A 27,635-nucleotide genomic window follows, 5' to 3' on the forward strand; every position below is an offset into this window, starting at 1 on the left:
GAAAAATGGCGTCCTTAACCTTAGTGTAATCTAAACTATCAGCAACGGGAAGCGCAGTTACTGCCTCCCGAGCTTTTCCCTGCAACTTGCACTGTAGCAGTAATACCCAAACATTTTCGGGCCAGTGTAATGCGGCAGCGGTGCGTTCAAACGCAATAAAATAGGAATCCACCTCAGTCTCTAAAGATTATTATTAATTATTGTTTAAAGAACCATCCCGGACGAGCCCCCACTTGTTACGTTCTACGTTCGCTAGGGAGAAGAAGAAGTAACAAAGTATTACTGGTGTTATGTAACAAGGATTTTTATTATAGCAAGGATAAATTAAAGTCTTATTGGTATTGAGAAAAACAGAACTGGAGTTACAACAAATGCTTCAAACAAAAATAAACAATAAACTCATCCGTGATGGTTCTTTAAACAATAATTACTAACAGGTTTCTAACACAAGGTATAAACTAACAAGTATCAAATTTACAAGTATCAAACTAACAAGTATCAAACTAACAAGGTATCAAACGAACAAATATCAAACTAACAAGGTATCAAACTAACAAATAGAGTACAACAAAAGAATGGTGGGAGCTGTGTGAGGGAATCACACAGCTGCTGCTGCTTTCATCTCAGTGTCCTTATGATGATGTGGCCTCTGATGATTGGCTGGTTTGGAGTTGATCGGCTGGAGTTGATTGACCACTGCTGGAGTTGATTGGCAATTATCACGGGGGGGGGGGGGGTGGATCCCCTGGACTGGACTTATCTCCTATGGCTGTTAAAGAGACATACACCCAAACACACAGACACAGACAACCAGGCTACCCATAGCCGTCACACCCTCCAACTGGTGTACACTCCAAATACACACTAACTAGTTCCCACACAGTTTCCAATGAAGGAAGAGGGTACACAGAGGCTTCTGTAAATCACAAATGTTCTTTATTTTTATACAAATTTCAAAGGCATATAAAATGAGCCAAATTAATGTGATTAAAGGTAGGACAAAGATGCCACTGTAATATTGCGTCATGCGCAGAATATGGGCACAGAGTGCCAAGCAATACACGCCACTATCACACGTCAGGTCAACCAAAACACATCTAACAAATGTGGCAAGATGGGCTATGGTGGGACTACTCAACTAAATAATAAAGCTGCCAGACAACGCCACCCTGGGAGTTTCACCCAGGGAATTCAACAAGGGCACACAGGTTCGTTTCACTCAGTAGGTCAGAGACGTGGTTTAGAAATATAGAAACTTTATTTAGATGTTTCTCAAAAAGGTTAACACAGGATAGATAAATTCACATACAATTAAACAAGCCAATTATTGGAAAGAGATACTTAGAAAGAGCATCAATACGAAATGAATCCTCAAGGAGACATTCTTACACATTTGGTTTTCACAACACACAAATTCCAAAATATTATTGCAAACAGCCCGAAGAGGGGTTTCTGCATTGTTTGGGCATAAAGCACCTAAAGACTTATTGTAAGACACCCCGAGATGCCAATAAATATATGGCCTTACATGGTAACAATAACTGTCTTATGATCTGGTATTTGAATTGCATTTGATACACTGATCTAAATAAAACAGGTAATATTAAAGGAAAGGTTTACGAAAGAACCAAGTAAAAGGTATAGTGTACATCACAAGAAATATATCCAAGAGATAAAATACACTTCAGTGTATTGAGACTTCACAGTTGACAAACATTAAAACATTCCTCACATCTATTAACACTGGACTACTGCACTGTGTTAGCCATTGTATACTAAACAAATTCTGGTCACCGGTGAGGACGAGATGCGGTGAGACAAAGCGGCAGTGCTCCGCGTCGTGGAGCAGGAAGTTGCTTGCTTGTAGCGGGGGAGGCTTGACCGGCTAACAACACAACCTAATGGTAAACATACAAATTAGCATTCCCGCGCCACTAAAGGAATATGGTTGAAATGCTAAGCTACATTCAAATACACTCGACCTACCAGTTAGCAGCGAACGGACACATCTAGGGAGGATGGAAAAGGCACCGCTACAGCTATGAGACCCATCAAAGCCAGGGAGAACTCCTGAAGAGTTTCCCCCTCATGCTGCCTCCGCGAGAAGGATGCCTCCTGCGGAGCAACATATGACTCGGAGCACTCGCACCGAACGAGAGGCGCCAGGAACCCGCAGTCACTCTGCAGTACAAAATATTTTGTTTAGCATGATCACCACAGCAACTCTACTTGTGAATGAATAAAAACAGCGCAGCCATACCTGCCAAAGACGTCACCACCGCCCCGGAAGCGGAAGGATCAGGTGAGAGCGCAGAGACCGAGCCAAGGGGGAGGAGTGCCTCTTATACCCTAGCTCGCCTCAGTGATTGGCTACCAGCACATAGAAATATATATATTTCTATACTGCTACATTCTACCCCCCCTGCTTGCATCGTCGCCCCGACGATGGACAGATCGAGGCAGACTGCACAAGCTAGGACCATGGTCTAAACAGGGCAGAAACAGCGTTGGACATCGACGCCGGGACATTAACAGCCCCAACGTCTGGGACTGGCCTCGGGAGATGGTAAACGTTAGAGTGGTGACCAGCCGTTGACCGTGTGGTCCTACGTGTGGTTTCTTGACGAGAACTGGAACTACCAGGGAGAGGGTCTTTAAACACACACCACCCCTCTTCTGCTCCAGACTACCAGGGAGAGGGTCTTTAAACCCACACCACCCCTCTGGTCCAGACTACCAGGGAGAGGGTCTTTAAACCCACACCACCCCTCTTCTGCTCCAGACTACCAGGGAGAGGGTCTTTAAACCCATACCACCCCTCTGGTCCAGACTACCAGGGAGAGGGTCTTTAAACCCATACCACCCCTCTGGTCCAGACTACCAGGGAGAGGGTCTTTAAACCCACACCGCCCCTCTTCTGTTCCAGACTACCAGGGAGAGGGTCTTTAAACCCACTCCACCCCTCTTCTGCTCCAGACTACCAGGGAGAGGGTCTTTAACCTCATCTTATCCACCTAATTTTTCTGGTTTTCTGCTCGAAATGACATGCCCACAGTGAATATAGAATATCTCCACAATCACAAGGGCCTTCATAATGATCTTGTTATCAAATGAAAGCTAACACCTAAACCATTCAGCTTATTATTTTTATTATATAATTATTATATGCCTCACTGGCAGCAGCTCGTGTCGCAGGTCTGTGGCTTCTGTGATGCCCTGGGGACTTGGAGCGGTGACGTCTCTCTCGGGACCGACTGCGGTGGCGGCGGGGGCTTTTGCTGCGGTGGCGCTCCCGTCTCGGAGATGGGCTTCGTCTCTTGGGTGATCATCTACTCCGTCTGGGTGAACGACTACGTCTTTAGCGTGGGGACGGAGAGCGACGAGGCCGGTCGTTGTCACGGTAACTGCGTCTGTGGGGTTCAGGGGTCTGGACTCTCTCTGGCTGTGGGTATTTAAACAAAGGTCCCAGGTCCTCCTCAGCATCAAACCATGCCTCGCTGGAGTTGACGTCTTTCCCTCTTACTCCCCCTGGCTTGTTCCCACGGTTGGTCCCATTCTGCTGGGGCTCACGGGTGACTGCCTTCACAGCTGTGCTGCCTTCTGCCTTGGGGAGGGTAATTGGACCTCTCCCACTTGGACCCTCCTGTGCAGGGGTGTAGCGGGTGCCGGTGGTGATCCCCCGGGAGTCCACAGACAGAGGTTTGAGCTGGTCCAGCAGCACCCCTGAGAGGACCTTTCCCCTCATGTAACTGTAGTCTCCCTCCAGGACCTGCAGCACATTCATCAGGGTCTCAGGTGGGCCCTCACTCCCTTGGACGAGGCGGTCTCCCTCGGGGGATGTGTAGTAACGCATCCAGCAGTGACGCTTGCACATCCCATACTGCAGAGCCAGTAGACGCAACTCTGCCCGCTGGGCACGCTGAGCACACACTCTCCCTCCAGAAGTGTCAGAATCAAAATCTATGTTACTGTGTCAGAGTAAATAGAGCTAGAACATTATAAAACATCTCAAATTCAGTCTTCGCCTAAAAAAACAACAGCTTTTACAGTGAATATCCCCTTGGAAACCTGATAACCAAGCCCAAATCATCTAGGAATCAGTACTCCAGGGTCTTATTAGTACTTGTGCCAAAGTCGATGCTAGTAATGTGAGCAAATGCAACTTTGTACCTGTTTTAGTACAGGTATGTTTAGGCGGACACCAAATTTGGATATGTTTAGGCCATTTGGAGACATTTTGGCACCATCTGTGCCATTTGACCTTTCTCATGTATCAGACTGTAAAACTATTATTATTATGAATATATTATTATACTATTATTATATTTCACTGATATATCACTATAGGTATACATTCCATCCAAATTCAACTGTTTTCTCACTTGTTTTGAAAATTAACCCATTCACCTCTATACATTTACCCACGCAAAGAAAAACATACATAGAAAATGAAGTTTGACTCAGATTTATTGTCAAAGCCAACTTTGAAATATGAAACTGAAAATATAATCAAACACACAATAAATCCAAACCTTGAAATTGCAAAAATAACAGGTAAAAACAAATCAAAACTATATACAATGTCAATACAATAAAAGCCAACTTTGAAATATGAAACTGGAAATATAATCAAACACACAATAAATCCAAACCTTGAAATTGCTAAAATAACAGGTAAAAACAAATCAAAACTATATACAATGTCAATACAATAAAAGCCAACTTTGAAATATGAAACTGAAAATATAATCAAACACACAATAAATCCAAACCTTGGCCATGAAAGTATAAAACTCTTTCAATGACAGCGCTTTCCACACAAACTTCCTTCCGCCTGCATTCTCTTCATGGCGTTTTCATTGGTGTTGGCAATGAGGGTACGGATCACTGACGAGCTAAAAAATAATTGGAACAGGGCAAGGGGAGACCATGATATGGTGGTGTTGAATGTTGGACCAGGGTCCCTGGCTGTCATGAATCGGAAAGAGTTCGGCTTTGTGTCCCTTTCATCTCTGCTGTGCCACCTTTCTTCCTCCTCTTCCTCACTCACTCTTGACTCACGTCGAACACGGCTCTTTGGAGGTCCTGTTTTGCGCAGCGCTCTTTCTCTTCTTTCTTTCTTCCTCTTCAGGTGAGTCTGAGTCCGACTCATTGGATGGTGGCTGATGAACAGGTGCAGAATGCCTGCGAGTGGAGCGGCCTTGCTGTGGCGTGGGTGTTGGCTGGGTGGTGGCAGGAGGGGGAGGAGCAGAGGCAGCAGCTTCATCACTGTTGAACCAAAAACAAATATATTCATTCCACACACACAACTATATACACTTGACTATGACTCTCTTTACTGTATATTGCACATGTCTCCTGACAAAGCTTATTTTATAATCTGCACATGTATATAAATTACTATATGCTAAACTATAGTCATAGACAAAGGACTCCACCTTTTCCCCCCTCACAGTGGTGCTCAATCACTTACACCTCCACTTCCCTCCCCCACCTTCATACACACAGACCCCCCCACTCCCCTCCCCATTATTGAACTTTGAACCAAAAAGAAATATATTCATTCCACACCGCTGAACTATTTATTTCATATTCTGCACATTAGATACTGTATATCAACTACCTCACTGTACATAGCTCATAACTGTATATACATACAGACCATCAGTCCTGCGCGCACCAGGCTAGCCACAGACCAAGCATGCATTTCACAACAATAGAGAAACCAACCACCTTACCTCGAAGTTTGAAAGTCAGAGTCCTCCCAATCATGAATTAGGTCTTCTTCTGAAGAACTGGAAGAATCCAGAGGTTGGACTTCTGCATCTTCATTGGCGAATAATTGGCGAATAATTGCTCGAACTTCCAGCCCGGTCATTCTACGTGACTACCAGGGAGAGGGTCTTTAAACCCACACCACCCCTCTTCTGCTCCAGACTACCAGGGAGAGGGTCTTTAAACCCACACCACCCCTCTGGTCCAGACTACCAGGGAGAGGGTCTTTAAACCCACGCCACCCCTTTTCTGCTCCAGACTACCAGGGAGAGGGTCTTTAAACCCACGCCACCCCTCTTCTGCTCCAGACTACCAGGGAGAGGGTCTTTAAACCCACACCAAACCTTCCCGCAGATCCACCAAGAACCACTGCCGCTTTGTCTCTATGCTCTCCAGTCTGCACACAAGAAAAACAATGTTCGTACACAAGAGAAAAAAAAGAAACAACACCAAAAAAAGAAAAGAACACACGTCTTTAAAGAGTAAATCCTGCCGACAACACCAATTGTGGCAAGATGGGCTATGGTGGGACTACTCAACTAAATAATAAAGCTGCCAGACAACGCCACCCTGGGAGTTTCACCCAGGGAATTCAACAAGGGCACACAGGTTCGTTTCACTCAGTAGGTCAGAGACGTGGTTTAGAAATATATAAACTTTATTTAGATGTTTCTCAAAAAGGTTAACACAGGATAGATAAATTCACATACAATTAAACAAGCCAATTATTGGAAAGAGATAGTATACTTAGAAAGAGCATCAATACGAAATGAATCCTCAAGGAGACATTCTTACACATTTGGTTTTCACAACACACAAATTCCAAAATATTATTGCAAACAGCCCGAAGAGGGGTTTCTGCATTGTTTGGGCATAAAGCACCTAAAGACTTATTGTAGGACACCCCGAGATGCCAATAAATATATGGCCTTACATGGTAACAATAACTGTCTTATGATCTGGTATTTGAATTGCATTTGATACACTGATCTAAATAAAACAGGTAAGATTAAAGGAAAGGTTTACGAAAGAACCAAGTAAAAGGTATAGTGTACATCACAAGAAATATATCCAAGAGATAAAATACACTTCAGTGTATTGAGACTTCACAGTTGACAAACATTAAAACATTCCTCACATCTATTAACACTGGACTACTGCACTGTGTTAGCCATTGTATACTAAACTAATTCTGGTCACCGGTGAGGACGAGATGCGGTGAGACAAAGCGGCAGTGCTCCGCGTCGTGGAGCAGGAAGTTGCTTGCTTTTAGAGGGGGAGACTTGACCGGCTAACAACACAACCTAATGGTAAACATACAAATTAGCATTCCCGCGCCACTAAAGGAATATGGTTGAAATGCTAAGCTACATTCAAATACACTCGACCTACCAGTTAGCAGCGAACGGACACATCTAGGGAGGATGGAAAAGGCACCGCTACAGCTACGAGACCCATCAAAGCCAGGGAGAACTCCTGAAGAGTTTCCCCCTCATGCTGCCTCCGCGAGAAGGATGCCTCCTGCGGAGCAACATATGACTCGGAGCACTCGCACCGAACGAGAGGCGCCAGGAACCCGCAGTCACTCTGAAATAAAGAACTTTGAAATACAATCGTAACATAGCATTGGTCATGTGTAGTGTTTTAATGGCTCAAACAAAGGAAGCAATATGAAGATCAGATGGAAAGATTGTTTCAAAAGATACATAGATTTTTTCATTTGATAAAAGGTGATTAAAGTATTTGCTTGGATTGCTACCATTCAAGAACTGTCTTGAATTTACAAATGAAAAACGGGAAAGATTCTAATTTTCAGTTTATTAAGAAATCATTGACAGTAACTTTCATTTTCAACCTATATATATGTGTTATAGGGTAGATATAGCAGGTGGCATGTGTATATGTGTATAGATATATGTTCAGTATTATCTGTATACTGTTCTTACAGTTGTATTCTGTTTACCTTTACAGAACCACAAGTTCACGGTTTTCATTAAAGCCTTTAATAATAACCTGGTCTGGTTATTATCTCCATGCATATAAGGACATCATAGTTCTAACCGGACTACCCACAGTGATTTGAACTATCCACCAGTCAAGTCTGTCTATATTTTTCAATGGTCCTTCGAGCCGGATAGGCAAATTGCTGTGAAAGATGCAACACCCCAAATCAGATGAGATGGTCACCCGACCCAGAAGACGGGGAATAGTTCCCTCCCACCAGTCGGACTACGCCCTAAGCGGACCAGGGTCCCAGAGGTAGGGCCCCTCCACTCCAGGGCCGCATCGCCGATCAGCCAAGGCAATGCACCAGACCAGAGAGAACTGTCAAAGGAGTGGGACCAGCTGACAAAGGAGTGGGACCAGACTATACAGGTATTGGGACTTGTTACTGCACTGAAAGAAATTAAGCAACAGAACAAAGAGCTCCAGCAACAGTACCAGAGCCTGGTGTCAAATATGAGAGCCCCATCCAGGTCTGCAACCCCACAGATACCTCCACGTTCCCGCCTGCCACCAAGCCCATGCGATCGGCAAGAGAGGTGGCACCCAACACCAGCCCGGATGCAACCAACTGGGTATCCTGCTGGCCATGGAGAGGAGTACTTCCCCCCTCCTAACCATGTTGAAGAGCTAGCAGAGGATCTCTCCCACCTTAGAGTTTCACACCAGGTGAAAGAAGACCCCTCTCACACACCATACTATTCTGCCTCTCCTCACACAAGCTACCCCTGTGCAGACCAGTATGGCCAGAGAACACAGTCACGGTCAGGCTACACACCACGTGGCCCATGGGATAGGTATCCAGATGGAACAGAGAGAGGGTACACCCTGCGTCATCCTTACTATGCAGAACCACCACCCCCCAGAGAGCGTACATATAGAGGACCCAAGCCATCAATTCCACAACTGACGTCGCCAGATCCAAGAGAGTTCTCAAGGATGAGGATTGCACTGGAGAACATCCTCTCGGATGATGCCACGGAGCGGTACAAGTTCCAGATCCTCACAGACCACCTGAGATGTGAGGAGGCCTTGCTCGTGGCAGATTCTTATAGTTACTCCAGACAGCCTTACACAGACACCATGTTAGCCCTCACCAAGATGTATGGGCAGCCTCACAAGCTGGCTGTGCAACGCATTGCAGAGGTGATGGATGGTCCAGATGTCCACAGTGGAGATGCGAAAGCCTTTCGCCTGTTTGCCCTCCGTGTACGCTCACTGGTGGGCATGTTAGAACAGCTGGGGGAGAGAGGACTTGTAGAGCTGCATTGTGGTTCCCACGTCCACAGATTGCTGGGTAAACTACCTCATGACCTCACTGCCAGCTTCAAGAGGTTCATCCACCCCCTGAGAGTAACCATCCCCACGCTCATTGACTTTGCTGAGTGGCTAGAGTATGAACTCGAAGTGCAGGAAGAAATCGTTCAGTGTGTCAGCTACGAGAGGGACGAGTCATCCAACCGGAGGAGGGAGAACCAGAGGGACTCAACACAATACAGTCAAGACTACCACCATTCTCCTGGGTACAAATGAGACTGCAGCGACAAGTCCCCCCACAGCGCCTGCATCGGAGCCTTCAGCCAGCCACCAAAGCAAAGTGGAGGAAGGGAAAGCCTATTGTCCATACTGCGACAACACCAGCCACTTTCTGAACAATTATACCAACTTCAAGCAGCTGAACAAAGAGCAGAAGGTGGCATGGATCAAAGGTAACAACCGATGCTGGCGCTGTGGCCGCGGTCATCACGCAGCTAAGTGCACACTGAAGGCCCCATGCAAGACTTGCAACAGAAGACACCTGATTGTACTGCATGAAGTGAACGAGAGAGCAGAGGATGAAGTGCCAGCAACGGATATCTGTCTCGTGAACACACCTAGCCAAGTCCTGTATGTCGACCGCCCAGTATCCAACTGTAAAGTGCTCCTGAAGACCAGTAAGGTCATCATAAGAAATGGAAACAGGTCATTGGAAGCATATGCTATCTTAGACGACGGATCAGAGAGGACCATCCTTCTCCAGGCCGCAGCACAGAAGTTAGGCCTGAAAGGCAAGCCAGAAGATTTGGTCCTCCGCACAGTCAGACAGGAGCTGCAGGTGCTTCACGGGGCGGCCGTATCCTTCACCATATCCCCCGTTGCTGAGCCAAAGAAGAGGTACAAGATCCAGAGTGCATTCTCCGCCGAGCAGCTGGGTCTGGCAGAGCACACCCATCCTGTCGGTGCACTACAGCAGAAGTACAAACATCTAGCCTGGTTACCTCTCCAGCCACTGAATAGAGTTCATCCAGCGTTGCTGATCGGCTCTGACTACACACACCTCATCACCCCCATAGCGCCTGTTAGATTGGGCCCGCCTGGTGGACCAGCTGCGGTGAAAACACGGCTGGGATGGACTCTGCAAGGCCCAGCTCAAGACATCAAGCTTGATTGTGACCAGCCACAGTGTCTCTTCACATCCACAGCATCCCCGACAGACCTGTCCCCTCACGTGGAGAAGTTGCGGCAGATGGACGTGCTGCCATATCGTAGTGAGAAGTTGGCCGTGAGATTGCGTCAAGACCAGGAGGCCGTGCCCCTCCTTCAAGAGCACACGGTGAGAGTGAACGTCAATGGCATTGAGCGCCACCCCACACCCCTACTTCGAGTCAAAACCATGCCACAGCTACATGCCTCACCGGAAGCTGTGCTCCCGCAGCTGAGGGGAATTGAGAAACAGTTGGCTAAGGATCCGGAACAAACCGCTACTTACCCGGCAGAGATTCACAAACTAGAAGAAGCAGGCTACGCTGTGAAATTGGAGCCACGTCAGGTGGAGAAGACAGAAGAGGCATGGTATATACCACACCATATAGTCCAACACAATGGAAAGAACCGGGTGGTGTATAATTGCTCCTTTCCATACCAAGGCCACAACCTCAACGAGCTCCTACTTCCAGGCCCTGCCTTAGGCCACTCACTTCTGGCTGTGCTGTCAGAATCGTGTCGCTACAAAGTTTTTGTGGACACTCGAGTGGCGGAGATTCAAGGACTAACAGGGTCTGCCACATGGCGATACGTGCCATCAAGAGTCAACCCAGCTGACGACCTCACGCGAAGACTCGCCCTCAAAGACCTGAGTGATGGCTGCAGGTGGACCCATGGCCCAGCATTCCTGAAACTGCCACCAACAGCGTGGCCTGAGAAGCCGGGTTCACCCGGCAACGAGCTCGACCACGAGATGAGACCTGCTGTTGCTGTGCTGACAATCTCAGTTTCATCGCTGCCAGATCTACAGCAACAACAGACCCTGCGTGACTACCTGGAAGTCATTGCCCGCCAGCTTCATGGGGCGGCGGACCCGTCAACTTCCCTGACAGCTGACACCTACGCTGTTGCCGAACTGGAAGCCCTGCAACAGGCACAGAGAGACTCCTTTGCGGATGAGGTAGCCCAGCTGAAGGCCAGTAAACCGGTGGCAAAATCCAGCCGCCTCATGGCACTTGCCCCAGAGCTTGACGAGGCTACAGTACTCATCAGAGTGGGTAGACGTCTCCGCCGCAGCAGCGACCTCGCATCAGACGTGGCGGACCCTGATCCCATCACCCCCAACTGTCTCCGCATGGGGTGGCGGGATGCATCCCTACCTCAGGTCGTTTATGAGGGTCCCAAGACCCTAGGTCGCAGAAGATGGCGATATAGCCAGACATTGGCTAACCACTTTTGGAAACACTTTCTCAGGCACTACCTTCCAGGACTCCAGGCCCGTCAGAAATGGAAATCATCAGCCTCCCTGCCCTTCCTGAAGAAGAGTGATCGTCGCTGCTTATCTGGACCCTCTGGCCTTTTCGGATGTTCAAATTCGCTCTGTGAATTTGGGGGCGGCTGTTAAAAAGGCTTTGGAGGACTGAGTGGTCAAAGCGGCCAATCACTGGCCAGCAGAGGCGGGCTATAGGAATGACGAGCGAGAGAGGAGTACTGGCAGGTTGAGGGAGAATTACGACGGAGAAAGTTAGTTCAGTTAAGATTGTTACGAATTGTGAGTTGTGCGTCCATGATAAAGTGAGTAGAGTAAATATTATAGTTAAGATAATTAGAATTGTGTTATGGTAATTAAGGGTAATTAAGGGTATATGGATGTGTATTAGATGTCGAATGTTTGTCGGATTGGTAAGATTGCGTGATGTTAGGATTGGCGCATGCGCACTACTGTCTATATGCTGTACGCACGCTAGGTGTATATTTGATATGTATCTGTGTGTATGTATATATATATGTGTTATAGGGTAGATATAGCAGGTGGCATGTGTATATGTGTATAGATATATGTTCAGTATTATCTGTATACTGTTCTTACAGTTGTATTCTGTTTACCTTTACAGAACCACAAGTTCACGGTTTTCATTAAAGCCTTTAATAATAACCTGGTCTGGTTATTATCTCCATGCATATAAGGACATCATAGTTCTAACCGGACTACCCACAGTGATTTGAACTATCCACCAGTCAAGTCTGTCTATATTTTTCAACACCAGCAAGCAATAATAGTTAATTTCCATGGAAAAGTGGTCCCATCTAGTTTCACCTCCGCAGGCCAGTATCAGCTAGCCGTCAATAGGTTAACTGCAGAAGCTTCACCAGAAAAAGAACCCAGTTTCGCCTTGGTACATAGTAGGGGTGTAAATCACCAGCTTCATCACGATACGATATTATATCGATTTGTTTGTATGACGATACAATGTTTGACGATATCACAATGTCAGTCACGATACGATTTGTCACGATATGTACCCGCTGTACATACCTTATGTTTTGTTGTATTGTTCTTCCCATGTTGGATGTATGTTTATCTTGTAGATAGTACTAGTTATTTGTCTGTATTATCTTGTAGATAGTACTAGTTTTTTTTGTCGGTCTTACATGTAACGATGAATTGAGAATCAAGGACCCCAATTGAAATAAGCCAGTGGCTTTCTTGGGTTTTTATCCTGTTAGTTGACCTTGTATGTAATATGTACTTTCATGTACCTACTTCTGCAAATCTTCTAATAAAGTTTTCAATCAATCAAAAAAAAAGCTCCTGATCTGATATGATGTGTTGATTGGTGAAAGGTAAGGCTATGCTTGGACAGTCATGTTAGATCACTGATTACGGGAGTAATGATTTACCTGTAGATGTTATCAATAGGAATTTTGGTCAGGTTTATCCAATGAAATTGGACAAGCAAACCGGAGTAAAGTAAGTAAGGTCCAACCTGCAGCCTTTGCCCATTCATAAGACAGATGCTTTGTTACAGACCAGAGCATTGACCAATCACAGTCGGCTAGACTAGAGCATTGACCAATCACAGTCGGCCGTGGGCGGGCTTGGCAGTCGCAGCTAAAACCGCTTCGCTGTTCTCCGCCGCAGTCACAAAATGCAGAACACACAGTGTGCAGCGCTCTTTGACTTTGTAATTTGCCGCTGCTAGTCGCGCGCTGCACGGAAATGGTGACAGTCACGCAGAATGTGCCATTTCAAAATAAAGGTGTATCTTTAAGATGACGATATAGATCGATATTTTTACATTGCATCGATGTAATCAGACCTTGTAGATAGTACTAGTTATTTGTCTGTATTATCTTGTAGATAGTACTAGTTTTTTGTCTGTCTTACATGTAACGATTAATTGAGTATCAAGGACCCCAATTGAAATAAGCCAGTGGCTTTCTTGGGTTTTTATCCTGTTAGTTGACCTTGTATGTAATATGTACTTTCATGTACCTACTTCTGCAAATCTTCTAATAACGTTTTCAATCAATCAATCAAATCGTTAGTCAATGAATCGATGCATCGATGTGAATCGATGTATCGTTACACCCCTAGTACATAGTACTTTATACATTTGATTTAACATTTGGGGCTGGGCTGTCCCTCCTCCTGCTATCTGGTAGTTTTTTAATTGTCAGCATAAAATCTGTTGCAGCTGTGACCATTTGATTTGTAGCAAGTGTTTTAGTTAGTTATGTGGGTGCGAGTGTACTGTGTGTTATCTTCTTCTTCTGGCCTCCCGGCCGTTCGTCATGGTGATCCACCTGTGTGAGCACTGAGCAGCCTAGTCTTGCGCAACGTTAGACACACACACATTCTGTTGAGTATTAAGAAAACAGTAAGCTTTAAGAAATCAGTAGCCTAAGCATATGCACACAGTTATATTTTTAGGATGAACAGACATTTTTATACAGTTAATTCTACGTGCGTTCTAAAGCACTAATTGGCCAGTTATTTGATCTTCAAACCCATTCCCTCATGACTAGGTCAGTGTGACCTTTATCAGAATAGCTTGTGAAAAACATAACTGTTGAAGTTACACAGTCCCATGACTTGAGATTCGATTAACAAGTTAAAATATAGTATAGAAGAATAGACTTATCATTAATCATTAGTTATGAAAGTATAAAATCAGTACAGGAAAATAGAATATCATAACAGCAGGTGTAAAATGTTTGTCAGCACATAGGTAAAAATAAGTAATTTACAGGCGGTTTGAATCATAAAACTTTCTTTTAGTCAGGAGCTTTTCTTCATGTCGCTCAAAAACAGAAACTCTCTTTTGGCTTATTGCGAGACCTTCCTATTGTTCTCAACTGACCTCAGTCACATATTATTTAAATGAGCACATAGTACATGATTTACCACTTCTAGTTATTTTAATACAAATTCCCAACAAAACACAGGATTGAACAACTAGTAAGTTCAAGAAAACTGAACCTTTTAGGAGAAATAGACAGGTGTGGGAAAGCATTCTAACATTGGACCTATATATCATATGGTGATGCTTTGTAGGACGTCTTTATGGTATTAGTAATTTGATAGTCGTCACGATTTTTCCAGTGGGTAGGGAGGAAGTTGATTGTAGCCAGGTGCTGGTAATTGCCATCATGCTAATTATAGGCAGGTGTGATGGGAGATGTTCAGCGAATCAGGAGCTTACCTTTTTGGCACCTCCCCCTTAGTTTTCTATATATTGTGTGTTTGTCAGTTGCACGGATTCTTCTGTAGAAGCTATGTTGTCAGTGACACATCAAGAGCTCCATTTCTAGACCTATTGACCTTTTAACCAGTGGACATTGGTCAATGTATTATTTTTTATTATTATTTAATCCTAGAAAAACCTATACCTACCTACATATCGAGGATTTCTAAACCGGTGTTCTGTGAACACTGATGACACAAGCCTGATCCTCGTTCGAGGAATCACCTGAGGCTTGAATCCCAATCACGAGTTGCCTGAACGCGGCTTTTATTTTAATCGCCGATATACTAATCAACCAGGGGTGCAAACTGGTGATGGCCCAAAAAGGTGACAACATTTTTTTCACTGAAAACGGCGGAAATTATCATTGCGCGGCGCCCAGGCACCTTCCCATGATGCAATGCATCATTTTTCTATACGAGCTCTGTTCAAGGGACACATATAAAGCCTGTCAGTGTTATTCAGACCTATGAAGCAGTGGTAACAATAATGAAAACGCATTAGAATTAGATGTATAATTTATTTTGTAAATATATTTTGAACAATGTAGAAAGCAGAGGAGAGAAGCGCTTCTGTTTGGAGAGTAATAATCCCAATAAGGTGCTCTTTGGAGAGAGGTGTAGTAATATCCAAGAAAAAAGGGGAACCAAGGCACTGTTATTGTAGAAAAAATTAAAAAGCCTTTATTAGGAGTGGCTATGCCGACGCGTTGCGGTCTTCTGACCTTCCTCAGGGCACATGGAGTACTGATACAAACATTTCACTTATGAAGACAATGAGTGGAAGTGACATCATAATCAATGGGTGGAGGTGACTACCCTAGTGGTCAACATGGGTTATACAGGTAAATATGTACCATGAAACACCAATTATGTACAATAAAACCAAACACCACAATATACAGATATGATTGAAAACAATGTCAAAACAAAATTAAAAACAGCTGTATGGCCATACAAAAATTACAGAAATGGAGAATAATCAATTTCTTCATTTAACCCAGGGGAATAGCAACAGAGGGGGGCTGAAGTGACGGTGTAACAGGCAGCCGAAGTCAAGATGGTGCCTAGTATCAGAGGTCTCCTTTAGGACAAATGCATTTAGTGATGTGAATTAAGGTTGTCAATGCTTTGATCGAAAATGTACCTTAGTATAACGTGATTGAATGACGGTTGCCTCTACAACGTGTTTGAAGATTGTAACTTATAGCACATTATTGAACATGAACATGAATGTGAAACCAAACAGAACTTCAAACTAAAGAACATTAAGCATGCAGTAATGCTGAAATTAGGCACAAACACAAATTCAAACTCCTCTTTGAAACAAAACTACGCCCACACCCATGGGACTCAGTGGCTGAAGCTGTCGACCAGGTGTTCCCTTTGTAGGAGCAGTTTGAGCCTGTCCCCTCCTCTGCGAGAGCAGTGGACCACTTCCAGAACCACCACTTTAAAAGAACTGGGGCTGCTATGGCCAGCCTGTTGGTAATGCTTAGCCATAGGATATTGGTCATTGGCTGTTCTGATGGCATAAACATGCTCTGCGAATCTGTCCCTCAGTCTACGCTTAGTGCGTCCCACATAGAAGCAACCACATCCACATTCCAGCCTGTAAACAACATATGTGGTGTTGCAGTTGGAAAAAGACTTTAGCTGGTACCTGAAGCCACTTGTATCTGTGAAGTGCTTGGTTCTGATCATGTGTTGACAATAATTGCAGTGTCCACACTGGTAATGGCCTTCAGGGGCTGATAGCCAATGCTGTTTGGTTTTAGGCACCATGTCACTACGCACCAGTTTGTCCTTGAGGGTGGGTGCGCGTCGGTATGAGACAGACGGGGGCTCTGGGAGTGCATCATGCAAAGCTGGGTCACTTTCTATGATGCTCCAGTTCTTTTTTATGATGTTGTTGTTGCGAGCCGCCTCCCTGCTGTATCGAGTGACAAAATAGATCTGTTTGGGTTTTTGGGCTCGGTGTGATGGTCTGAGGAGGTTAGCTCTCTCCAGAGCTTTGGTTTTGGTGAGGGATTGATCAAGAAGGCTGGGTTGGTAGCCCCGTTGTTGGAACCTTTGATGCATATCACATGCCTTTTCCTCAAAATCCTCTTTCCTGTCACAGATGCGCCGCAGCCTTTGGAATTGCCCAAATGGTATATTTTTGATCAAGCTGGAGGGGTGAAAACTATCCGCTCTAAGGATGGTGTTGCGGTCTGTGGTCTTTCTGTAAATAGTGGTATGAAGTGACCCTTTGTCAGTTTTGATGATTTTTAAATCAAGGAAATTAATTTCTGTTTGACTAATCAATACTCAATCTGATGTTCTCATTTGTGGAGTTGACATACTTGTGGAACAGTAGCAATTCTTCTTCTGACCCCGAAAAAAACAATAAAATGTCATCAATGTATCTGCCATACCATTTAATCATATTATGAAAGGGGTTTGCAGTGCTGAGTATAAAGTTCTCTTCCCACAGTCCCAGATATAGGTTGGCGTAGTTGGGGGCGATGGTACATATTTACCATGGTACATATTTACCTGTATAACCCATGTTGACCACTAGGGATGTCACTTCCACTCATTGTCTTCATAAGTGAAATGTTTGTACCAGTACTCCATGTGCCCTGAGGAAGGTCAGAAGACCGCAACGCGTCGGCATAGCCACTCCTAATAAAGGCTTTTTAATTTTTTCTACAATAAGAGTGCCTTGGTTCCCCTTTTTTCTTGGATATTTTGAACAATGTTGAACTATAAATATTTATTTTTTTAACAAATAAAACCAATTCTGATGAATACCCCAACCATCCACCCACTCCAGTCCATCCCACCAAGCACATCACTTGTGCTTTTTTGCCTTTTCTGCCTGTACCAGCACTTCCAGTGCTTTTTTTCTTTTTTGAGCAGCCATGTGCCTCACTGTGGCTTGCCTGTCCTCCTCCACTGCAGTCTTCCTGCTTTGTGCAGCACTGGTTGTTGGCTGGCAACCAAACTCTTCCTGCCTCCCTTTTTTCTTTAACAGGGCCTGTTGTCTGCAAGCCTTGTCCTTTGAGCCTGCAGTGTGGATGTTCTTGCATAGGACCTTGTCAACCTTTGAGAACTTGACATTCTCTCTCCTGAACATCTGGATCGCTGTCTGACCCCTGGACCTGAGGGCATACTTGGTGGTCTGGATGGCATTAAAAGTGTCCATGCTCATTTTAGTGCTTTTGGAGTCAATGATATCTCCCATGGCACTGAATGATGACTCCACCATTGGTCCATGGAAAATGGAGAGTGCCGCTCGAACCACATGGTTGAGGCCTGGGTACCTTCCAGTGTCAATGATATTTGCGCACCAGTTACCCATGTTGTCCCCATCAATGTACAGGGGAAGGGTGGAATCAGTGCTGAATTTGACCACTTCCAGTGGCACGTCAAATTGGGGTGGCACCAAGTGGCTCATCATCCCTGCCAGCCGCTTCAGGAGGATGCCCGTCTCGGAGTGTCCTCTCACCAATGGGTCCAAAGCAGACAGTGACTGCAGGGTCCTGCTGTCCAGTGGCAGCTTTTTCTGCATATATGCCGCTGTCGACATGTATGCAGTCTTCGCTGTTTCGAGAAACTCTAGCACAGTCTGGAAAACATTAAAACGATTGCAATTAAATCATTTTACCTGGAGAAATGTATAAATGTTTGATTTGCCATTAATACATTTACTAACCTGATTGCGTGGATTTTCTGCCTTCAGTGTCTCCGCCACCTGTCCGACATACAGCTCACAGAGAGGCAGCATTTTGTCTTTGAAGTCCAACTCCATGAGCTTCTTTGGGGTGGTGTGGAGATTCTCAGCCTTGATAAAGCACCCCATGAAGGTTTTCACAACCTCAAGCTGCTTGTCATGCAAGGGTTTGGCTGCCCTGTGAATAGTGGCATTATTATAAAATGCTACAACAATTCTATTACCATACACAGACATGACTTGCAGTTGAGGGTCTGTTTATATCACAATCTAACTAATGAGAGAATACAAGGATAGGCCTATTTAGTTTATCTATCAGAGATGTGAAAATACACACCTGGAACACCATCACATACTCCTTCATGATGGGAAGGACGCCGAGGTAAATGCTCAGCTGGAGGTCTGTTTTGCGACTCTCAAACCAGAGCTTCTTCCACACCCTTTCTTTCCTGTCCTTCCCAACTTGCGTCATTCCTGGAAGAGAGAGATGAAATACAATGTATTTTGGAATACATACAGTATACAAGAGGATTAATCACATAAGATTGTGGGCGGCTGAGCCCCCCCTTTACAATATTAGATTCATTTAAAGAATTTTACCTTTTTTTTTAGGTCCTGGTGTAAAAATTGGATCCTGGCCTTTGCCCGCTCACCAACACTGTGGTCCTTGTACATCTACTGTCTGAGAGAAGGCATCCTTACCTGCAGGAAGGAGATGTCTTCAGCTTTCAGCTCCTTCTCTAAGGCTGTGATTGTGTCTGAAAGTGGTGACATCTGTCTGCTCAATGCCTCAGTCTTCTCCTTCATCATCTGACTCTTCTGCTCCTCTTCCTCCCTCAGTGCAGCTATCCTGGCCTTCTCTTCCTCTCGTAGAAACTGGTGAAGTTTCTCAAACCCCTCCTTAATCTGTCTCTCTGTGTGCTGGGCCTGGCTCTGGAGACAGCAAGGGGATTGAGGCTGTTTTGAGAAATTGTTCAGTGAGTGTATTTTTTTTATTAGTAAGAGAAAGGTCACCAGATGCACTAAAGGCAATGAAATATGAAACTTTGAGCTATTGAATATTGATCAATCAAACACTCCAAAAGACATCACCCGCCCCCCAAAAAGACAACTATTACAGTGTTATAACAGTGCCACATGTTCAACTCTCCAAAAACATCAGACGGAAAAAACTCACACACCTGGTTAGCACAGGTACGCTCAGCATTGCCATGGTGACCCGAGACGAAAATAACAGTCAGTTGTACTGTTTTTGTTTTGTTTTTAAATTGCAACGGTCAACAAAACTATATACTTCTGGATGTTTATATGGACATGTTTTTTTCTTTTACACACACATCCCACACACATTTGACATAAACAAATCTAAATTAAATTAAAAGTTATTTCTTTAAATTAAAGATTACATATATTCAATTGTGTAACAAACAGTAAACCATCTCCCTGAACACAACATATTAAAATGCTAAAATGGCCTCCTGTTCAAATCCAAATGACCCAAGCAAAGTCAAAATAACTAACTAGGCACATGAGAGAACAAGTCCACCCCCCCTCCTGAGATATAGTAGGTGTAATGAGCGGTGGTTCAGAGGACACCAACCTCCTACCCCCTCTCCCACCCTGCCATTCTCTTTAAAGGGGAGAAACCCTCCAACTGGTGTACACTCCAAATACACACTAACTAGTTCCCACACAGAGTTTCCAATGAAGGAAGAGGGTACACAGAGGCTTCTGTAAATCACAAATGTTCTTTATTTTTATACCAATCTCAAAGGTATATAAAATGAGCCAAATTAATGTGATTAAAGGTAGGACAAAGATGCCACTGTAATATTGCGTCATGCGCAGAATATGGGCACAGAGTGCCAAGCAATACACACCACTATCACACGTCAGGTCAACCAAAACACATCTAACAAATATAAATCATCACAGCAATGGTAAAAGTGCACAAAATCACAACACTACAATCAAAGTGGACCATAAACAAAAGACTGCTTCAGTGGCACGTTATCACAGGGCTCAATTTCTCCTATCTGAGGCACAGAGTTACAGCTCAAGTATAAACATTATAAAATAACAACAGGCTAAAACTATGGAGGAAAAACAGTGGCTGTGCGCCGTGCTGCCACACGCCGATACAGCCTCGCAAGCACTTCAAAACACCTCAGGTAAGCCTCACAACCACTTCCAAACTCTGCTCTCCACACATGTGCTCGACGGGAACAAACGTGAGTTCTGAAGTCTCCCGGGACTTCCCTTATAGATAGATAGATAGATAGGATACTTTATTTATCCCCGTGGGGAAATTCATTTTGCCGCGCCACTCCACTAAAAACCACACAACAACACAACACAACATAAAGGACAGACAACAACACTGGGCCAGCCATGTACAGTATATAAAAAACAGTGAGATCATGATATAAAAGTGGATTAAAAAGATGGCTATAGTTATTATATTAAAATACTAAAAAGTGATGATGATGATTAAAATAAATAATAAATACAAATTCAGGAGCCTTGACCCCGACTGCTACTTTAGTTGCCATTGAACAGTCTTAGTGCAGCCGGGATAAATGATTTTTTATATCGCTCCGTCCGGGAGCGTATCGTAATGAACCGCCCCCTGCGGCGGCTGCTGGTTTGCCCAGCGAGGACATGATGGAGGGGGTGGTTGGGGTTGTCCCTGATGGACAGCAGCTTACTCCTAGTCCTTCTCTCCACCACCGTCCCCAGAGAGTCCAGGCTCCTTCCCACCACTGAACCCGCCTTTTTTACGAGCTTGTCCAGCCGTCCGGTATCCCTCTTGGTGATGTTTCCCCCCCAGCAGACTGCAGCGTAGAAGAGAATGCTGGCCATGACAGACTGGTAAAACATGGCCAGCATCTCTCCACACACTTCAAAAGACCTAAGTCTTCTTAGGAAGTACAGCCTGCTCTGGCCCTTCTTATAAAGTGCCTCTGTGTTGGTGGACCAGTCCAGTTTGTCGTCCAGATGCACCCCCAGGTACTTGTAGGTCTTCACCACCTCGATATCCTCGCCCCGGATGTTAATGGGCAACCGAGGTGGCTTAGACCTACGGAAGTCTATAACTAGCTCCTTGGTCTTGGTTTGATTGAGGAGCAGACCATTCCTCTCGCTCCAGACGCTGAAGGCTCCTATCAGATCCCTGTACTCCCCCTCCCGTCCATCCCTCACGCACGCCACTATGGCTGTATCGTCAGAGTACTTCTGTACGTGGCAGGACTCAGAGTTGTATTTGAAGTCTGATGTGTACAGGGTGAACAGGAAGGGAGCCAGCACAGTTCCCTGCGGAGCCCCGGTGTTGCTCACTACTGTGTCCGAGACACAGTTCCCCAGCCTGACTGACTGTGGCCGTCCAGTGAGGTAGTCCATGATCCAGGATGTAGTGGAGGGATCAACCCCCATATCTGAGAGCTTCTCTCGGAGTAGAAGAGGCTGGATGGTGTTAAAGGCACTTGAGAAGTCAAAGAACATTATCCTCACCTGACTTCCCGGCTCATCCAGGTAGGAGTAAGCACGATGGAGGAGGTAGAGGACAGCGTCATCCACACCAACTTTTTCCTGGTACCCGAACTGCAGAGGATCACGTGCATGTTCAGTCTGTGGTCTTATAGGCTGGCTCTGAACCCCTAGGTCCTAGTGTCCCACAGGTTACATGTATCATCCTATACTCAAACAAAGCAGAAAAACAAGAGAGGTGTTAGAGAGAGATCAGGAGGTCTCCCCCCCCCCCCATCATCACATCACATCAGAAATAGCAGTTGTTGTGGTAAAGACAAAAGAAAAACTACAGCAGGTTTCCAGAGGTTTCTATGGGCCAGAGAGCGCTTTGACACCAGTCTGTTGTTGGCGGTTGAGGGATTGAGGAACTGAGGAGGCGAAACAGGAAAGGTCATGAGGGGTAAAACGCCGTCTCATCAGGCGTCTCCTGACCGTAGCGGAGCGGCCAACCCTGGTCCTAGGACTCAGGAGAACGGACCAATCACTGCCGGACATTTCAAGACTGTGGTTGACGGACATACGCTAGGCTAGCTTCTGACTGAAGGGGGCGTTGACACAGTGGGACAAGGGGAAATGTGGGCAGAGGTTAAAGGTTAAACCAAACAAACAAACCCACAAACAAACAAACAAAAACAGGCTGAATACGATGTTGACAGAAGTCTGCAGCCGGTCCAGGGTCAAGGGGGACACTGACACACAGGCGGCCATCTTCCTCGATGTCTGTCTCTTCCTGGATCAACCAATAGAAAAGGAGTTGGCGCAGAGAGGGAGGGAGGCTCAGGATGCAGCGCCGTCAGATCTTTCTGGAATCTTTCGCCTCAAACAGCTTCATGCGCTCCTGCACAGTCAATCCCTCTTTCAGGCTCTTTGACCTCACCCCTCTGCCCTTGGCCAAGGAGGAGCGTTCCTTCTTCAGGAAGTCGGGATTACTCTTGGACTTCATGATGTCGTATCCGGGGACCGTCCCGTCCTCGTTCCTCTCCCCCAGCGCTTCCGTGGCGACCAGCAGCTTCTCAGTCAGCTTGGTGATGTCACAGTCGGCCTTGGCCTTAACGATGCTCAGCTCCGTGTAGATGTCCTTGTAGCGGGCCGTGGCGTACTTATCCCGTAAGGCAGACTGCAGCTCGTCCTTCAGAGAGTGGATTTCCTGCTTCAGGTACTGGATCTCTGACTCCTTTATACGCAGCAACACCTCCAGTTGATAGAGGTCCTTGCCCTGGGTGAGGGGGGACAGGGCCGTCTCTCCGCTGTAGCAGGAGCGCATGCGGCTGATCTCCACCGTCAAACGGTTGTTCAGCTCCTGGTTGTGTGCGTTGAGCTACTGGTTCTCTCTGACACTGGCGGAGGGCCTGCCTCTCGGCCTCCAGGGCCTGGGCCAGGTGGGCGTTCTCCAGACACTTCCGCTGAAGCGCCGCCCTCACCCGCCTCCAGGTCCAACCACATTTCTGCAAAACACCCACCTGAGGAGGTTGCGGGTCAAGGCTTTCTGTACTGCTGGTGATATTGACACTGGAGAGGAGCAAACTCCATAAGTCCGATTAGCAGACTTTAGTTTCTGAATTTCTCTCTAAGCCTCAGGGACTAATTCGTAGGCACGGAGAACAGTAGCTTTAACAATGTTATAGTCTAAACTATCTGCTAGATGATATATAAACTAGATGATTTACAAGAATAGGACACGTTTGTCTATGCAGTTGGTTATCCGGTCACACTAATGTTATTTTTTGCATAAAGCATAGACATTTTACCTCCAATTTCATTATTTGATCTGCCTCAGAAGCCTTTTGTGTGATGAATGTAGTCATTGGTGAGGCATGTTTCTGGGCTTGTTGGGCGCGTTTATGTTTTCCTGATTTATCATGCTGGCTCACATCACACTTCCCTCCGTGTCCTATGCTAAAGTCCGTGCGGCATATTTTGCACCAAGCATGAAGATTGCATCACCGTTGACCTCTGCAGTGTCAGGCTCGATTGAGAATGACACGGTAAAAACACAGTAGGCTACTCCCCCGTGTGGAGTGGACCGGTGGACTGGGGCAAAGTGGGTCAGGTCCGAGGTGACTGGACATGGCATCCAAGTGACACCCGTGTCCGCATTCACCCATTACAGCGATGGTCACTCATCTTAGGGCACCTCTCCTCTTGTCTCCCCGCATACAGTACATCTATACCCATAGGGCACACAAATGAATGGTGCTCAGCTTGATAAGGCTGATAAGTTTGGCCCATGCCAACTCTGAACCCTTCCTCTACACAGAGTGGAATTGCCCATAACCCATGAATTATTGAGAATTATTACATTTTGACGGAGCGTTTCTATCTTAATCTGTGCAGCTTTTCTAGCCTTTACGGTACTGGTTTAGCGGCCCAAAATCATCTCACGTGATGCTACTCATCCAATGGAATCTGTGTATTCTGATAAGCAGTCAGTGAGATGAGAGATGGAGAGACAAAGCAGTATTAACACAGGACTGTGTAATGTAATAAGGCAGAAACAGCAGTGTGCTGTTGTCCTTCTGGGCCACGTGCACAACAAACAGTGTCCTTCTGGGCCACGTGCACAACACACAGCTGTCCTTTTTAAGCTGTCCTTTTGTTTGCACCAAGCATGATTCTCTCCGACGTTGCTCTTCGTTAAATATACGCCAAAGGGTCGCTCAACAGTAGAGCGATCCCCAACCTGACAGTATCCCCCCCCGACGAACGGCACCTGCCGTTCACCTGGGTGCCTCAGGATGTAACCGTCGATAGTCCTCAATCAGAGAAGGGTCCAGTATATCCCTCTGAGGCACCCAGGACCGTTCCTCCGGCCCATACCCCTCCCAGTCCACCAAAAACTGAAACCCCCTACCCCTCCGACGGCAATTCATGATCCTCCTCACCGTGTATACCGTTTGTCCATCAACGATACGCGGCGGGGGGACAGGGGGGGGTGGCGGGGGCATGTAATGAAGGGTTTCAGGAGGGACACATGAAAGGTGGGATGAACCCGCATGGATGGTGGAAGTAGCAGTTTATATGCCACCGGGTTCACCCGCCGCACCACCTTGAAGGGTCCCACAAAACGAGGCGCCAGTTTCCTCGACTCAACCCGGAGAGGAAGGTCCCGGGTCGAGAGCCACACCTTCTGCCCCGGGCGAAAGATCGGGGCCGGGCGACGCCTGCGGTTGGCCTGACGCTGGGACCGGACCGAAGCCCGCTGAAGCGCTGCCCTCACCCGCCTCCAGGTCCAACCACATTTCTGCAAAACACCCACCTGAGGAGGTTGCGGGTCAAGGCTTTCTGTACTGCTGGTGATATTGACACTGGAGAGGAGCAAACTCCATAAGTCCGATTAGCAGACTTTAGTTTCTGAATTTCTGTCGATAAGCCTCAGGGACTAATTCGTAGGCACGGAGAACAGTAGCTTTAACAATGTTATAGTCTAAACTATCTGCTAGATGATATATAAACTAGATGATTTACAAGAATGGGACACGTTTGTCTATGCAGTTGGTTATCCGGTCACACTAATGTTATTTTTTGCATAAAGCATAGACATTTTTACCTCCAATTTCATTATTTGATCTGCCTCAGAAGCCTTTTGTGTGATGAATGTAGTCATTGGTGAGGCATGTTTCTGGGCTTCTTGGGCGCGTTTATGTTTTCCTGATTTATCATGCTGGCTCACATCACACTTCCCTCCGTGTCCTATGCTAAAGTCTGTGCGGCATATTTTGCACCAAGCATGATTCTCTCCGACGTTGCTCTTCGTTAAATATACGCCAAAGGGTCGCTCAACAGCAGAGCGATCCCCAACCTGACAGTATCCCCCCCCGACGAACGGCACCTGCCGTTCACCTGGGTGCCTCAGGATGTAACCGTCGATAGTCCTCAATCAGAGAAGGGTCCAGTATATCCCTCTGAGGCACCCAGGACCGTTCCTCCGGCCCAAACCCCTCCCAGTCCACCAAAAACTGAAACCCCCTACCCCTCCGACGGCAATTCATGATCCTCCTCACCGTGTATACCGTTTGTCCATCAACTGTATATTTATCTTGTAGATAGTACTAGTTATTTGTCTGTATTATCTTGTAGATAGTACTAGTTTTTTTTTTTTTTTTTTTGTCTGTCTTACATGTAACGATGAATTGAGAATCAAGGACCCCAATTGAAATAAGCCAGTGGCTTTCTTGGGTTTTTATCCTGTTAGTTGACCTTGTATGTAATATGTACTTTCATGTACCTACTTCTGCAAATCTTCTAATAAAGTTTTCAATCAATCAAAAAACGATACGCGGCGGGGGGACAGGGGGGGGTGGCGGGGCCAGGGGGCATGTAATGAAGGGCTTCAGGAGGGACACATGAAAGGTGGGATGAACCCGCATGGATGGTGGAAGTAGCAGTTTATATGCCACCGGGTTCACCCGCCACACCACCTTGAAGGGTCCCACAAAACGAGGCGCCAGTTTCCTCGACTCAACCCAGCCAGCATTCACTCTCCATGCCACATTCAATAGCATTGTGCCCACCTTTGCCACTCCCAGTGTTTTATTTCGACAGAAGCCGTTTAAGCCGTGTGTGTGTGTGGTGGATATATATACAAAGTGGTATTCTAATTAGTTAACAGATTGTGACTTTAAAAATATATATATATATCCCACATACCTCCTTATTCATGTTGCTTTCATCTGAATAGAGAAACACATACACCGTTTGTGATGATACTAACTAGTTACTACATAATAGTGTGTGGACGCTCACTGTTGTTTACTTGCTTGTACTAGCTACTATTATTATTTACGTATAATCCACCTATTATTGATGAATATGAACACAGTGAATACTGAGGTAACTGGTGATGTGTCTACACAAGTTAGGTCTAGTCAAGTAGTACAAACAGGAAGCGTCACTTATGTTCATTAGCTAATGTTATTAGCTTGCGTAGCTAGCAAAACAACACAAACAAAGAATACAACACAGTAAAATACTGATATCAATACATCATATAAAAACACAAACATACATTATGTTATATCAAGACTGTAGATAAGAGAAACAATCACATCGTTCCCCAAAGAGGTCTTCAATCACCGTTTTTCTGTTTTTCCAGCAGTGAGGCGCAACACAATTAAACTCTGATTTACCTCTTTGCAGTTATACATAGGGACACAGGGGTAGGCTTCAAGCATCCAGTAATTATTCTGAGGGAGGTATTGATAGCCACGTCGACCTTTCTCGCATGAGGGCTTCTGCTCCAGACTGGGGCGCAGTATTCCGCTGCAGAGAAGACCAGGGCTTGGGTGGATATTCTTAGCGTCTTAGCGGAGGCTCCCCAGGTTGTACCAGCAAGGCGGCGGATCAGCGCAGCCCTGGATGTCACTTTGGCCTTGACTTCTTCCAGGTGTTGTTTGAAGGATAATGTCCGATCCAGGCGCACTCCAAGGTACTTCGGGGCTTGCTGGACCTCCAGACATTTGTTGTCAACGCGCACCTCAAGTTCCCTCCTGGCTTCTCTGGTGCTAAGGTGGTATGCCGCTGCGACTGTCTTTCCGACACTGAGTTGTAGACGCCACCTTCGAAGGTATGCTACCAGTGTGCCTATGTCTACGTTAAGACCCTCTTCCAACGCCTTCCACG

This window comes from Nansenia antarctica (genome assembly GCF_963989245.1).
Source record: "Nansenia antarctica genome assembly, chromosome: 14".
Taxonomy (NCBI): Eukaryota; Metazoa; Chordata; class Actinopteri; order Argentiniformes; family Microstomatidae; genus Nansenia; species Nansenia antarctica.